This window comes from Bombina bombina, chromosome 3, assembly GCF_027579735.1.
Source record: "Bombina bombina isolate aBomBom1 chromosome 3, aBomBom1.pri, whole genome shotgun sequence".
Classification (NCBI taxonomy): Eukaryota; Metazoa; Chordata; class Amphibia; order Anura; family Bombinatoridae; genus Bombina; species Bombina bombina.
In genome coordinates, this window is record NC_069501.1 from 312049338 (window position 1) to 312062106 (window position 12769).

The window sequence follows — 12769 nt, forward strand, 5'->3', positions numbered from 1 at the left end:
ACAGAGTGGCTCTCTCTGCACCGGATTGCTAAAAAAGGTTATTGCAGGATGCCTCAATATCGAGAGGAATCTGACGAGGGGGAAGTTATGCTGACTAACTCGCCCCACGTGTCAGAACCTTTAAATGCCGCTCAAGGGACTCACGCTCAAGAGGTGCCAAGTACATCTAGTGCGCCCATGGCGTTTACTTTACAAGACATGGCGGCAGTCATGGATAATACACTGTCAGCGGTATTATCCAGACTACCTGGGTTTCGAGGAAAGCGAGACAGCTGTGGAGTTAGAAGAAATACAGAGCTTACTGACGCTTTAAGAGCTATGTCTGATACCCCCTCACAATATGCAGAAGCTGAGGAAGGAGAGCTTCTTTCTGTGGGTGATTTTTCGGACTCAGGGAAGAGGATTCAACCTGATTCTGAAATATCTACATTTAAATTTAAGCTTGAACACCTCCGCGTGTTGCTCAGGGAGGTTTTAACTGCTCTGAATGACTGTGATACAATTGCAGTGCCAGAGAAATTGTGTAGATTGAATAAATACTATGCAGTACCTGTTTACACTGATGTTTTTCCAATACCTTAAAGGTTTACAGAAATTATTACTAAGGAATGGGATAGACCAGGTGTGCCGTTCTCTCCCCCTCCTATTTTTTTTTTTTAACGCAAAAATTTTTTTATTGAGAAAAAGATAACAAATTCCATTACATATTTAGCATATACAGAAGTGTGACAATTCTTGTTATACAGAGAATGCGGTACAATCATGATGAACCATTTCACTCATACAGGTCCACCACTACGCACATATTAAATCATATTATTGCCATAGTATTATTCGTCATCTTTGGGGGAAGACCCCGCATATTTCCATTCAAGAAAACAAAAACTGCAAAACATTTTCTCTTATTTGAATTCTCTTATAGTAAGATATTAAGAGTGAAACAGAAAAAGGATAATAAAGAGTAGAAAAAAAGGAGGGGAAAAGAATCTCCCATTCAATAGGGAGAAGAGTGAAAGGTCAAGAACATGTGTCACTAGTGGGCATCAACCTGTCTCGCCACTCTTTCTGTCTGTGTAGCCTCCGTTACCTGTATGCTACGTCTATTCTTCATTCGTTGTGTATCTATCCAAATTATCCAATCCTCCCAAATCTGGAGGAACTCTATTCTAGTGTCAAGTAAGGTGGTGGAAATGTCTGCCATTTGATAATAATACTTAATTTTATTTATTATGAGGTTGAAGCTAGGTACCGAAGACTTCCAGAACCTTGCAATTGTGGTCTTGACAGCTGTGCAGATCATTCCCACCAACTTTGAGTTAGCTTTGGTAAGGCCCTCAATCGGGAAGTGCAGCAGAGCCTGTTCCTTATTTAGAGTGATTTGTCTATTTAGTATCTCAGTCAGGAGATTGTTAGTTTGTGACCAAATCCTCTGCACCTCTGTACAAGACCACCACATATGTGTATAGGAGCCGAGATCTCCACAGCCTCTATAGCAATGTTTGGGGGTTTTATCTGTCCATTGTGTTCTGCTGGGATGTAGGTACCACCTATATGCCACCTTAATATAGCTTTCTTTCAAATTGGCGCTGATAGAACATGCCTGACCCGTTTTTAGAATTTCAGACCATTCTAGAGGCTCTTTTACAAACTGTCCCTCCTCTTCCCATTTTTCTATAAAATTTAATTTGTCTCCTGAGCTATTAGTATTTAGTAAGCTGTATAGACTTGATATAGCTCCCTTAGTTCTGTTTGTTGATAGGCATAGCTTTTCGAAGGGGGTAAGTTCGGTGTGTGAAGGTGGTCTACCTATCTCCCTGATCCTAGATTTCAGCTGTATGTAGTGTAGCCAGGAGCCCGGTAATATCGGTTGGATAGAATTATATTTCTCAAAAGAAATGGTGTTAGAGTTCATCAAAATATCAGCTATTCGGTAAAGTCCCTTGTTAGCCCAAATACTGCTTATTGCTTTTGGAATCTGAACAGACGGCAAGGTTAGCGGCGTAGCTATAGATCTAGCTGTATGTAGGTTGAATCGTCCCTGCAGAGTATCCCATATCTTAATAGTATGTGCTATGGAAAGGTAAGTGGACCAATTCAATGGTCTATCTCGTTTGGGTGTCCACAGAATCTGATAAATCGGATATAGTCGTACCATATCACTCTCTAATTTCACCCACATTATGTCATCCTCTCTAATATTCCAGAGCGAGGTTTGTGCTAACCTAGCTGCCCAAAAATACTTTTGTAGGTCGGGCACACCCAATCCTCCTCGTTCCCTACTTTGTAACAATGTTTTTCTGTTAATTCTAGCCTTTTTATTGGCCCAAACAAACCTTGTCACACACCTTTGAATATCATTTATATCCTCTTGAGAGACGTTAATAGGTAATGCTCTAAACAGATAGAGTAGCTTAGGCAGTATTATCATTTTTGTAATCACTATTTTGCCATAAAAAGATACTTTATAAGTGGACCAAGTTGCCATTTCCCTTTTAAGATGTGCAAACATTTTTTTATAATTTAGTTTATATAAGTGGTCTAGGTTATTTGGTATGGCAATGCCTAGGTATGTAATGCTAGAGGAAGCCCATTTAAAATCAAAGTTTATCGCGAGTAGTTTTTTTGTTACCTCTGGAAGATGAGTCTCTAGTGCCTCGCATTTGTCATTGTTTATCCTATATCCGGATAGTCTCCCAAAGTCTGACAGTAATTTATAAAGTGGGGGAAGGGACAACATAGGTTTAGTGATAGTCAATATTACATCATCAGCGAATAATGCAAGTTTGTGTACCGTGTCGCCAATTTGAATTCCTGTAATGTCTATTTTATTTCTAATGGTCGCTGCTAACGGCTCTATACAAAGGGCAAAAAGTAATGGGGAGAGGGGACACCCCTGTCGTGTTCCATTTCGAATCTTGATTGATTTGGATTGGTAACCCGACAGTCTGATAAAAGCTGACGGGGTCGTATATAATGCTTGAATTGCCTTTAAGAAGTTTCCATTTATCCCAAACTGCTGTAATGTTAAAAACATGTAGTCCCAAAGGATCCTATCGAACGCCTTCTCTGCGTCCAACGACAGGAACAGAGAAGGCGTTCTCTCTTTATTTGCATAGTCGAATAAGTCAATTATCTTCCTAATATTATCGGGGGCCTCCCTCCCTCTTATGAAGCCGACTTGATCGGGGTTAACCAGACTGGTCAGCAATGGGTTTAACCGATTGGCCAGTATTTTAGTGAAAAGCTTGAGGTCTAGGTTTATTAAAGAGATAGGCCTATAGTTTTTACAATGAAATTTGTCTTTACCCGGTTTAGGCACCACACAGATTCTTGCCGATAAAAGGTCTGGCGGGACAAAACCTCCCCGTAGTATATAGTTAAAGGATTCAACTAAATGTGGGACTAAGTCTATGGAAAACTTCTTATAGAATCCCCCCGAATACCCATCTGGACCTGGAGCTTTGTTACTTTTAATTTGTTTGATTGCAATCATAACTTCCCTAGGCGAAATTGGGGCGTCTAATTGGCTTGCGTGGTCCTCGTCTAGCTGAGGAATATTACTTTCTGCTAAAAAGGTTTTAATTTGTGTGACTCTAGTTTTAGACTCATCTATCTGAAGATTATATAAGGATTGGTAAAAATCAGCAAAGGCATTGGCTATTTGTGGGGGATCGTTAAGGAGATGCCCCTCTTGAGTTTGCAGTTGGGGAACAGAGGAGGTACGAGTTATATTTCTAATTTTCCTAGCTAACATTCGATCAGGCTTGTTTGCGTATATGAAGTATTGTGCGTCTATTATTCTCAAAGAAGATAAAGCCTCCTCATTTAATATAGCATCTATTTCAGCTTTTTTAGCAATGATTGCTTTAGCACCTGCTTCTGTTCTATTATGTATGTGGGTCTTCTGAAGTTTATCGAGTTCTAATTTTTTCTGTCGGAGGATATCTTTTTTCTTATTGGTTAAAAGGGCTTTTTCTCTAATAAGTATACCCCTGAGGTACGATTTGAAAGCCCCCCAAGCATATAATGGATTTTCTGTGGAACTCTTATTTATTTGCCAGTATTCTTTTATAGATCTGATCAATTTTTGGGAGATAACTTCGTCCTTTAATAAATGCATATCTAGCGTCCAATTTCTTTGTCTTGAGGGGTCAAAGAACCCCCTCAAAGAGACCTCAACAATAGAGTGGTCCGACCAGGATGTTTGTGATATATTTGTGTCTATCAATAAAGGGCATAGAATTTGGCTAATAAAGATATAATCAATCCTAGAGTATGATTGGTGTGCAGCTGAATAATAGGTAAAGCCTCTCATTGATCTATTACATATACGCCATACATCTATTAAGTTATGGTCTAAAATTAAGTCGCTTAAAATTTTTGAGGAGGGTTTGTGCGGTGCTGGGGACCTATCTACTTGATCGTTTATTGTGAGGTTAAAATCCCCTCCGAGGACTATCTTGTATTTCTTCCATGAGGTTAGTATTTTACTAATCTTGGTTATAAACCTTCCCTGATCCTCATTGGGAGCATAAATGTTACCTAAGATTATAGGGCTACCTTGAATCCTACCTTTCAAGATGAGAAATCTCCCCCCCGGGTCTCTGATCACTTCCTCCTCCTGAAATCCCAGGGTGGCTCGTATTAAGATAGAAACCCCTCCTTTCTTTTTAGCTCCTACTGCATGGTATTGAGTTGGGAAAGCTGCATCCCAATATTTTGGGGTAGTAACACTAGTAAAGTGTGTTTCTTGAAGCATAATCACCTGCGCGTTTAACGCCTTGTACTCTGCTATAGCTTTTTTCCTTTTTATATGTGAGTGGAGACCCCTCACATTGTGTGATATTATTTTAAGAGACATTGTTTAGTTTGTATGTAGACTAATGTGATATAGCGTACTTAACTGTGTTCCTCTGCTGGTATCGACCATATTCTTACCCATCTTAGCGTGGATGTTGACCTTTGTGTCTCTGTCAGTAATCTCAAGCCAGGATAACCCACCAGTGACCATGGGAGAAGAGAGACGGAAAGAGAAAAGAAGAGAAGTAAAAGTAAAGAAAGAGAAAAAAACAATCAATTGTATCTGTAAGTGATACATAACCAACATTAATTTAGAACAGCTCTCCTGCATCGGGGGTGCACTTCCTTATACAATACATTCACATGAGTAATTAAACAAGTAAATCTTATCCTAACCATACAGTACATCTAATCTGTCTCATAGCCTTTTGATACTCTAACATTCAAACGACAGTAGTAATATTGTCGAGCTCCGCTCCGTATTAACTGTTAAACACCTTTTCTGTAATTGGAGTCATTGTTATTTTATCCACTACAATGTCCATAACTTTTCTAAATAATTTTGTGGAGCTGTAACTAACCAACGGGTAATGATTTCTTACTTTTTTCTTAATAATATTAAACACAACCTTAACTTTTCATTTCACTGTAATATTTCTTTAGGTCTCTGATATCCCAAAAGGTTCAGTTTGGGTGTATCAACATAGAACTTCCCTTAATCAGGCATACCCTATTGGGGGGAGCTCTGCAAGTATTGATCAACTGAGTTCTTTGATCACATTTAACCAGGATCAACATATTCAGCTAGCTGAGATCGCTTTCTTGGAGTTTGTGGTCTTGCTTCCCTCTCCCAGATCCGCTGAGTTCTTTTCTTAGGAGCTCTTTGAGGTAATGGTAGGGCTGTTTCTTCCATTGGTATTTTCATTTGCTTCACCATTTTTATACCTTCCTCTAAGTTGATACAGGAGTATGAGGTATTATGATGTGTACAGATAAGTCGGAAGGGAAATGACCATCAATATTTCACCTTGGCTTTCTGCAGGGCCTCAACCACTGGCTTTAGATCTCTGCGCTTCTTTAAAGTAGTTGGTGATAGATCCGAATAGAACTGTAGCTTGTGACCTTCAAATTCAAATAGTGGAAGCTTTCTTGAAGCTTGTACTATCTTCTCTTTAGTCGAGAAGTAGTGAAACTTGATTATGACGTCTCTGGATGCATTAGGGTTTTGGGGCCTATTTAAGGCTCTGTGAGCTCTGTCCATCAATAAGAGATTCTCCTCTATGTCAGGTAGCATTTTCCTGAAAATAGTAGGCAACACTTCTTGAAGGTTATCAAATGTTTCTGGTAGATTACGGATCCTAATATTAGATCTTCGAGACCTATTCTCCAGGTCTTCAATTTGGGATTCTAATGTTGAGATCTGCTTTTCCTGTTCGGTCATAATAGAGTGAACTTCCGTCAGGTCCTCTATAACTTCATCTACTTTGTCCTCAATCACTGAAGTTCTGTTACCGATACTCAGAATGTCTGACTTCAGTTCTGCTATTGCTGATCTCAATTCCGTTTGAAATATCTCTCTTATTTGCCCCACCAGGGTAGTAGAAGGAATATCTATTTGGTCCACTTGGGAGTCTTCAGGCGTGCCATCTTGATCCGCAGCTGAAGCCATGACTTCCTGGTTTGTGGCTTTACGATTCTTTTTAGCTTGGGCCCTGGATAAACAGTCTTTGACTGTTTGATGTTTTCCTTTCATAATATTGCGAATACTGGGACAGGAACAATTCCCAACAAACTCCGTAGTATACTTTTGTTATATGGTTTCTCACTGATATTATTACTGCAATGCGAGCATATTTTAGTATTCCAGCTCTATTTTAGATGCCCAATTTTTGTTTGTGGTATTTACTTGTAGGCAAACATTTTGCACCCCCTGCAACAGGAGCATCTATTCAAAAAACATTCTCTTTAAATTGTTGGCTAAGAAAAGCAACAAGATTCTCTCTTTCTGGAACACTTTTCCACTTTTGTACCTCAATCCCTAAGCTACAATTGCTATGAGAGATCAAGAAAGGGCTCATGTTCCGGACAAATAGTTATGTGAGAGTACAGTTGCTAGAAAAAAAAAAATGAGTTATTCACATCAGACCATTGCAAACTTGCATTTCAACCAGTAAATACCCTAAGAAGGAGAGAAATAATGGCATCTTTCCAGCGTGCTTTGCTATACTCTATTTCTGAACATATAATAACACTGCAAAATAGGTCACCTCTGCTCACAACAATCTACCTCTTAGCTCGGGGAAAGGGGGTACGACACTAAGGAAGGGAAAAAGGGAAGTGGAAGTGACCAGCCCAGACTAGCTAGGCCGGAAAGGGAGAGCCTTGAGGAGTTGTCACTTTAGTAAACACTTATTTAAGTTCCAACCAGAATAATTTTTATAGCAATGACCTGTGGGAAGTAAATGGTTAGAAAAGCAGTTAAAGCAGAAAAGCAAAACAACACTTCACCTGTGAGCAGGGACCCCCATGCACATAAGCTGTCGCAGCAGCCAGAATATAAAAGGGGGTAGAGAACCTGGAAAGGAAAAGTGCAAGTTAACCAAAAGAAAGACACTACACCCTGAATGTAGATTCAGGGACACCTGAGCTGGCGCAGCAGCCTTGTTTAGTTGTAATGTGCTTCAGGGGACCCAATTGAGAGTTAGCAAGAAGTCACACAATGTAATCTGGATATACAGGGCAAACACAGTTTTAATAATGCAGTGCACTGTGCTCCAGAAGGTAGATGCGTGTCCCTCTGGGAATGCGAGGCAGTTCCAATTACAGCTATTAAAGCCTGATAGATATGAATAACCAGGGGTAGGGCCCAAATCCAGGTTCCCTACATGAGAAGGGTGGTCCCAGATGTAGTTTATTTCCTAATGTAATTGGCAGCTAAGTGCGTGGGGTGCTTTCCCCCTAGGGCCCCATGGATGTCCGAGGGATGCGGTGCCCCCAGCTAAATTTAAAGAAGGCCTCAAGTAAGTAGGCCTCACCCTGTCAGGGGCAGCTCAGACCCACAATGGCCTCCTGGTTAACTGAGCACTATCTTGGGAACGTTATCTTAGGGACCCAGGGACAGGGAACAAACAGTCTCACCTTGTTGCTTCCCAATGTGTCCTCCTATCTTGCACCAGCCTTCAGTATATCAGGCCCCGACCCTCCAGAGCTTATACCGGAGCTTACAGTCGCAGGTCAGCTTAGATTAGGAGGCCTCCCCTCCGGCCGCACCCACGTTGTCTGTAACTCTAGTGCCCTGGGGATCAGCGGATGAGACTGCAGGAACCTCCGTGCGACCAGGAGGTCTAGAACAGGTATAGGCAGCAGCCGGCAGGTAGTTCGTTCACCGCTCTGTGCTCCAGCACAGGTCGCAGCGCGGCGGTAGAGGGAGGCCTTCCCCAAGATGGCGGATCTTCGCGCCCAAATTCTCTCCGGTTCTTGAGGCCCCCAGATGCCGGGTGCTAAGTTGGAGGCTGTGGGGCTTGGTCAATGGGGTGTCCGGTAGCCACTTATGAAGGCAGTCTGTGCAAACCCGTATTCTACTCCCTCTCGAGGCCTCGACAGAGCGGAGCGGCTGGTATAGCAACCGGATCCCCAATCACATGTGCAGCGTCTCGAGCAGCCTCTCAGCCGTTAGTATGGTAAGAGTCTTCTGCTCCGGAGAGGATCCCCGACCCTCCGGAGCTGGTAGAATGGACTTAAGTGAGGCAAACAGCAGCCGCGGTATTGCGGGCCCAAACGGACCGGTAAATATTTGCAGATGTCCTCTTTTTCTCTTTGGTAATGAAGGGCTAGTAAATTGAAATATGCTGGGTCAAAGTAGCACCCAAATAAAAGTATTTATGTGGTTTAAATTCCACTTCTAGTACTCTAACTTCAGGAGCTCTCCTTTAACACGTCTGCTCCTGTTGGTAGCTAGCTCCGCCCCCCTCCCCCTCCTATTTTTAAGAAAATGTTTCCAATAGATGCCGCCACACGGGACTTATGGCAAACGGTCCCTAAGTTGGAGAGAGCAGTTTCTACACTTGCTAAGCGTACTACTATCCATGTCGAGGACAGTTGTGCTTTCTTAGATCCAATGGATAAAAAGTTAGAGGGTTACCTTAAGAAAATGTTTATTCAACAAAGTTTTATCCTACAGCCCCTTGCATGCATTGCGCCTGTCACTGCTGCTGCGGCGTTCTGGTTTGAGTCTCTGGAAGAGGCTTTACAGGTAGTGACTCCATTGGATGACATAATTGACAAGCTTAGAGCACTTAAGCTAGCCAATTCTTTTGTTTCTGATGCCATTGTTCATTTGACTAAACTTACGGCTAAGAATTCTGGTTTTGCTATCCAGGCGCACAGAGCGCTATGGCTTAAATCATGGTCAGCTGACGTTACTTCAAAGTCTAAGCTGCTTAACATTCCCTTCAAGGGGCAGACCCTATTCGGGCCTGGTTTGAAGGAGATTATTGCTGATATCACTGGAGGAAAAGGTCATGCCCTTCCTCAGGATAGGTCAAAATCAAGGGCCAAACAGTCTAATTTTCGTGCCTTTCGAAACTTCAAGGCAAGTGCGGCATCAACTTCCTCTAATGCAAAACAAGAGGGAACTTTTGCTCAGTCCAAGACGGTCTGGAGACCTAACCAGACCTGGAACAAAGGTAAGCAGGCCAAAAAGCCTGGAGCTGCCTCTAAGACAGCATGAATTAACGGCCCCCTATCCGGTAACGGATCTAGTAAGGGGCAGACTTTCGCTCTTCGCCCAGGCGTGGGCAAGAGATGTCCAGGATCCCTGGGCGTTGGAAATTATATTCCAGGGATATCTTCTGGACTTCAAGGCTTCCCTCTCAAAAGGGAGATTTCACCTTTCACAATTATCTGCAAACCAGATAAAGAGAGAGGCATTCTTACACTGTGTACAAGACCTCCTAGTTATGGGAGTGATCCATCCAGTTCCAAAGGAGGAACAGGGACAGGGATTTTACTCAAATCTGTGGTTCCCAAAAAAGAGGGAACCTTCAGACCAATTTTGGATCTAAAGATCTTAAACAAATTCCTCAGAGTTCCATCATTCAAGATGGAGACTATTCGTACCATCCTACCTATGATCCAGGAGGGTCCAATACATGACTACAGTGGATTTAAAGGATGCTTATCTTCACATTCCGATACACAAAGATCATCATCGGTTTCTCAGTTTTGCCTTCCTAGACAGGCATTACCTGTTTGTAGCTCTTCCCTTTGGGTTAACTACAGCCCCAAGAATTTTTACGAAGGTTCTGGGGTCGCTTCTGGCGGTCCTAAGGCCGTGGGGCATAGCAGTGGCCCCTTATTTAGACAACATCCTGATTCAGGCATCAAACTTCCAAATTGCCAAGTCTTACACGGACATAGTGTTGGCATTTCTGAGGTCGCATGGGTGGAAGGTGAATGAGGAAAAGAGTTCTCTATCCTCCCTCACAAGAGTTTCCTTCCTAGGGACTCTGATAGATTCTGTAGAAATGAAAATTTACCTGACTGAGTCCAGGTTATCAAAACTTCTAAATTCCTGCCGTATTCTTTATTCCATTCCTCGCCCTTCGGTGGCTCAGTGCATGGAAGTAATCGGCTTAATGGTAGCGGCAATGGACATAGTGCTCTTTGCACGCCTACATCTCAGACCGCTGCAACTCTGCATGCTCAGTCAGTGGAATGGGGATTACACAGATTTGTCCCCTCTACTAAATCTGGATCAAGAGACCAGGGATTCTCTTCTCTGGTGGCTATCTCGGGTCCATCTGTCCAAAGGCATGACCTTTTGCAGGCCAGATTGGACAATTGTAACGACAGATGCCAGCCTTCTAGGTTGGGGTGCAGTCTGGAACTCCCTGAAGGCTCAGGGATCGTGGACTCAGGAGGAGTCACTCCTTCCAATAAATATTCTGGAACTGAGAGCGATATTCAATGCTCTTCAGACTTGGCCTCAGCTAGCGACAATGAGGTTCATCAGATTTCAGTCGGACAACATCACGACTGTGGCTTACATCAACCATCAAGGGGGAACAAGGAGTTCCCTAGCGATGTTAGAAGTCTCAAAGATAATTCGCTGGGCAGAGATTCACTCTTGCCACCTATCAGCTATCCATATCCCAGGTGTAGAGAACTGGGAGGCGGATTTTCTAAGTCGACAGACTTTTCATCCGGGGGAGTGGGAGCTCCATCCGGAGGTGTTTGCACAATTGACTCATCGTTGGGGCAAACCAGAACTGGATCTCATGGCGTCTCGCCAGAACGCCAAGCTTCCTTTTTACGGATCCAGGTCCAGGGACCCCAAGGCAACGCCGCTGATAGATGCTCTAGCAGCGCCTTGGTCCTTCAACCTGGCTTATGTGCTGCCACCGTTTCCTCTGCTCCCTCGTCTGATTGCCAAAATCAAGCAGGAGAGAGCATCGGTGATCTTGATAGCGCCTGCGTGGCCATGCAGGACTTGGTATGCAGATCTGGTGGACATGTCATCCTTTCCACCATGGACTCTGCCACTGAGACAGGACCTTCTACTTCAAGGTCCTTTCAACCATCCAAATCTAATTTCTCTGAGGCTGACTGCCTGGAGATTGAACGCTTGATTTTATCAAAGTCTGGTTTCTCCGAGTCAGTCATTGATACCTTAATTCAGGCACGAAAGCCTGTCACCAGGAAAATCTATCATAAAATATGGCGTAAATATCTTTATTGGTGTGAATCCAAGGGCTACTCATGGAGTAAGGTCAGGTTTCCCAGGATATTATCTTTTCTCCAAGAAGGATTGGAGAAAGGATTGTCAGCTAGTTCCTTAAAGGGACAGATTTCTGTGCTGTCTATTCTTTTGCACAAGCGTCTGGCGGATGTTTCAGACGTTCAGGCATTTTGTCAGGCTTTAGTTAGAATCAAGCCTGTGTTTAAACCTGTTGCTCCGCCTTGGAGTTTAAATTTGGTTCTTAAAGTTCTTCAGGGGGTTCCGTTTGAACCTCTTCATTCCATAGATATCAGACTTTTATCTTGGAAAGTTCTTTTTTTGGTAGCCATTTCCTCGGCTCGTAGAGTTTCCGAGTTATCTGCCTTACAATGTGATTCTCCTTATCTGATCTTCCATGCAGATAAGGTAGTTCTGCGTACCAAACCTGGGCTTTTACCTAAGGTGGTATCTAATAAGAATATCAATCAAGAGATTGTTGTTCCGTCTTTGTGTAATAATCCTTCTTCAAAGAAGGAACGTCTATTACACAATCTTCTTCAGAGGCTATTTTTGGGAGAAAGGTTTTACAGGCAGTGGTACCTGCCTTGTCCCTCCCTTCATCCGTGTACTTTAGCTTTGGTATTGGTATCCCACAAGTAATGGATGATCCGTGGATTGGATACACCTTACAAGAGAAAACATAATTTATGCTTATCTGATAAATTTCTTTCTCTAGTGGTGTATCCAGTCCACGGCCCGCCCTGTCATTTTAAGGCAGGTATTTTTTAATTTTAAACTACAGTCACCACTGCACCCTATGGTTTCTCCTTTCTCTGCTCGTTTTCGGTCGAATGACTGGATATGGCAGTTAGGGGAGGAGCTATATAGCAGCTCTGCTGTGGGTGATCCTCTTGCAACTTCCTGTTGGGAAGGAGAATATCCCACAAGTAATGGATGATCCGTGGACTGGATACACCACAAGAGAAATAAATTTATCAGGTAAGCATAAATTATGTTTTTTTACTTTACTCCCGACGGCTGTGGTAATACATTTAGCCGAACGAGAGTTTCATGTGGTTACACCCACGATGGGCGGAGTTAGGTACGGCGGCTGCTTCTATTGCGCGCTTTTTTTACCCTGTCTCACTTCCTGAGTTCTGTAGTGGGGAAAACAGCTGTGTCACAGGTTTAGCAGCATTGCGGTTACCAGACCGTAATTAGTAAAGAGTTGAGTCCGGATTACCTACAGAG

The 12769-nt window shown here is 42.8% G+C and overlaps 1 protein-coding gene across 1 annotated transcript in view; it reads left to right on the top strand.

The window, feature by feature from the left end:
- The window catches only part of POLA1 (DNA polymerase alpha 1, catalytic subunit), a 1417985-nt gene that overhangs the window by 281409 nt on the left and 1123807 nt on the right, over positions 1-12769 (top strand). The gene's annotated exons all lie outside the window — the stretch shown is intronic.